We start from the raw sequence: 3,628 nt of genomic DNA, 5'->3' as shown, positions 1-3,628 counted from the left end.
GAGCCTGGGTGGGTGTGCGCAGGGCTCCGGGCTGCCGCCGTGCCCCCTGCCCCGCCCTGGGGGGGAGGGCTGGGGGCCCTGGGGACAACACCCCCCGGCCCCAGGCAGCCAGAGCAGGGAAAGACCCAAACCTTGTATTGCACGTACGATTTCTACTGCGGGCGTATGTGGAGCCAGGGCAAACAGGAAAACTGGGTATTCTTATGCCTTAGCACTGTTTGCCATTTTAAATATCTGGCTAATAAACTATGGTTAACGTTATCACCATGGCTGCGGTGGCTCTGGGCTGTCTGTTCCTGTGTACCTGCAGCCTGATTTACTGGGGCTGATGTAGAAGATATAAAATCCAAAGGGAAGAGTCACTACCAGTGTTTGGTGGGGAAGGGCCACGTGTAGATTGTATGTTTCCAAACAGGATGGCTGCCATGGTTATTAATACATTTCCTCCCTGTCTCTTTGGTTTTATTATCACATATGGGGCCACCTGGTTCCTCTGTGGGACTCCCAAGACTTTTTGGCAAGCACATATGTTAAGATGTCTAGGGATTTTCCTCTTCAAGCCTTTCCACTACATCTTTTTTTTTTCTGGAAACCCTGCTTTAAAAAGTTCTCATGGACAGCTGTAACACAAACCTAGCTAGCAACAGTGTACTGTTATCGCTATCTGTCGACATTATAAGGCAGCGCTGAGAAAAATCCTGCTTCAGCTCCAGCTCAGGTGGCAGATGAAGAAAGCAAATGCACTTTGCATGGTGGTTCAGGCCCCGTGGCAGGTGGTGCAAGACAGATGCTTGTGGTCCCCTCAGCCTCTGAAGTGAGCATGTGGCATGGTATCTGAAGACAGAAGGAAATTTTAAATATGCTGAAAGCGAGAATTCATTCCTTTCAGGTCTTGAGATGTTAGAAACCCTTGAATTGTCTTGAATGCTCTGGGGTTTTTTTGTTTGTTTTGTTTTGTTTTTTTTTTTCCCTGTGCTGTATCAGTCAAGAACCTGCTTATGGAGCTGTTGAGCCTTCTTGGAAGATAAATGTGACCTGTAGAATCACATTTATCACAGTGTCTCTTGTAAGAAATACAGCTTGCTTTCAGTATAGCTGGATAATCTATAGAGACTCAAAACTGGAACAGTTCAGCAGTCAGTAACTTAGTGCGAAGGCCTTTGTGCAGGAGATGAAGCAATGACTAAAACAGAATCCATTTGCTTTAGATGGAAAGATTAATCATCATTTGAGAGAAGGATTGCTTCAAGTGTAAGGGAGAAAATTGTGCTTTGAGTAATAAAGTTAGCCAGAGAAAAAGCTCCAAATAAACTAAGTCCCAGGAGATACATTTCAAAGAAGTCTTATCTGTCTCTAAAATACTCCTCTTTGAGAGGTAGAGGCAGATGTGTAGTAGGGCTGAGCAGTCTCAAGGGATGGGTTGCACACTGGGGGACACTGCCTCTGGTTATCACTTCAAATTTTCCGATTTCAGAACATTCAAAACTTTCTATTGCTGCCAAATCTGTTTAACTGTAATGGAAAGTTATTCTTGTCTAACAAAACTGATTTCTTAATAAATAGTGAGGATTGGGCACAGCTTATGACTGTAGATATATCACAAAATATTCACTTCTGGAGGCCTCAGCTGTCAGACATAGGTATGTATGGGACTAGGGCTGAGCTTCCCTGTTGCTTTTGAGATTGATGACAGGGCATTATCTCAACAGCTTGGTTTCAAAGGCTGTATAATTAAAATGTCCTTCAAAAAACTTACAGCCTAAGCATCAGGAAAAGGCATACACAGATGAGACAAATGGCTTGGGGTGGACATAAGCTGTAGTATGAGGTCTAAGAGGATGTGGAACCACTTTGCTAGTAAATGTTCATGGTCTCAGTGCTCTGTCCTCCTGGCCACTGTCATGCTGCAAGTTCACCCCATGACTGAAGGAGCTGCTGGGGTTGGGGAGGGATTTCAGACAGGACAAAGCAGAGACTATAGTTTTTGGGAATGTGGTACGCAAGTAATGCTCTGCTATGCAGGGAGGATGAACTGAGGCTCTTCCAAAGCCAGAATTTTATGCTTCTGGCACTGAATGAGAGAGGCCAGGAGGGATGGAAGAAGGAGAGCTGGGATTTTTTGCATATCACTTGGATTTTTGTGCTACTTCTAAAAGGTTTAAAGGTTTGGTTAGAAGAAAAGTTTGGGTAGTGAAGAGGGTGGGATAAAAGGCTGGCATGTAGGAAAAATGGCAAGACTTTTCAGAGTTTTTTTTTTTTAAGAAAAACTCTGTATTTGGGAAACCTGTGCTTCACTAGGGTTAGTTTCTATCTGGCACTTAATTTTGATTTAATAACAGGCATAGAAGGAAAAAAAATATCTGAATGCTTTGTCTCAATTTCTTTTCTGAAAGAGATGCTTCACGCAGGAAATACAGATTTTTGAAAGAGTGAATAAGTGTAAGTAGAAAAGAGGACAGCAAATCAACAGATAGAAAAAAATCAAGAGAGGGTATGGAAGAGAGAAGACAAAAAAAATAAGAGAAAAAAGCCTTCAGAAGCAGAACTTAAATTTTATTTTAACATGGATATTCATTTATGCATAATATGCCTTAAATTTTGTAATGTTTCTGAGGGAACTAGCCCATAGTTCCATTGACTGGTGGTGGTTAGAAGACTGCGAATTCAGACTGCTTACCATTAGAAAGAATTGTCTGGCATTACTACTAATAGGTGAAGCTGGGGCAAGTTCTGCTCTTACAGCACCCACCCTGCTGTCTGCTGCATGTATAGGCTTGTTTGCTGACATCTCTCCTGCTGATAGTTCCAGAAAATGCCACACTGGTAGGGCACAGGTGGTGGCTGCTCCTGGCCTTTGCTCCCACCAACTCCAGATAAAGATCCTGGTGAAATGGGACAGATGCTGCTTTTCAAACAAGTTAGTAGGTCAAATTAAAAACCAAGCTCTCATCTCAGCTGGCTCAGTTCCTCATCTTCACTGCAGATTCACTTACGCTTGGATTATGAATTTTCTTTTCCCTCTTCCTGTTAGGATTTAGTCTCTGTTACAAAATCAGGGTATAAAAAAATTTCATGCCAGTGTAACAGGTAAAATAATCCTTGCAATTATTATTTCAGCTCAAGCTAAATTAAATTTAAGAATACCAAGAGTAGCTTCTGGAGTAACATAAATCTCACTTCAGGCTTTAGTGAATCCAGATTAGTATTTTCAGTTGGGAAGAGACATAATGAAGCCATGGCTGCTTGGAAAAATTCTAAAGATGAGTTACACCCTGCTAAAAGGAAATTGTTTTGATCCACAGCTTTTACTTCAGTGTAATAACCTCCGTAAACTTCTCTGAATGATTGTTTTCAAAGATTAATTCTGCAGAATTTAAGGTAGAAGCATTCTGTGACTGAAAATTTTACCAGGTCCCATGAACTTCCTATGGTGCTTGTGCCTCTGCTTTTTCTGTGATCAGGAGGAGGAGTGTGAAAGATATTGACCTACTTTAGATCAAAAGAAAACAGCTTTAGCAAATAATTAAAAAATAAATCCTGCTCTTTCAGAAAAATTCTTGCAGAACAATAGAGCAATATTTGAAGCTTAAAAATGATATATTTTAATTTCACTGTATTTTTCATTTAG

Source organism: Merops nubicus, unplaced genomic scaffold (genome assembly GCF_000691845.1).
Source record: "Merops nubicus isolate BGI_N331 unplaced genomic scaffold, ASM69184v1 scaffold29934, whole genome shotgun sequence".
Lineage (NCBI taxonomy): Eukaryota > Metazoa > Chordata > Aves > Coraciiformes > Meropidae > Merops > Merops nubicus.
Note: the sequence above shows the minus strand (reverse complement) of the source record.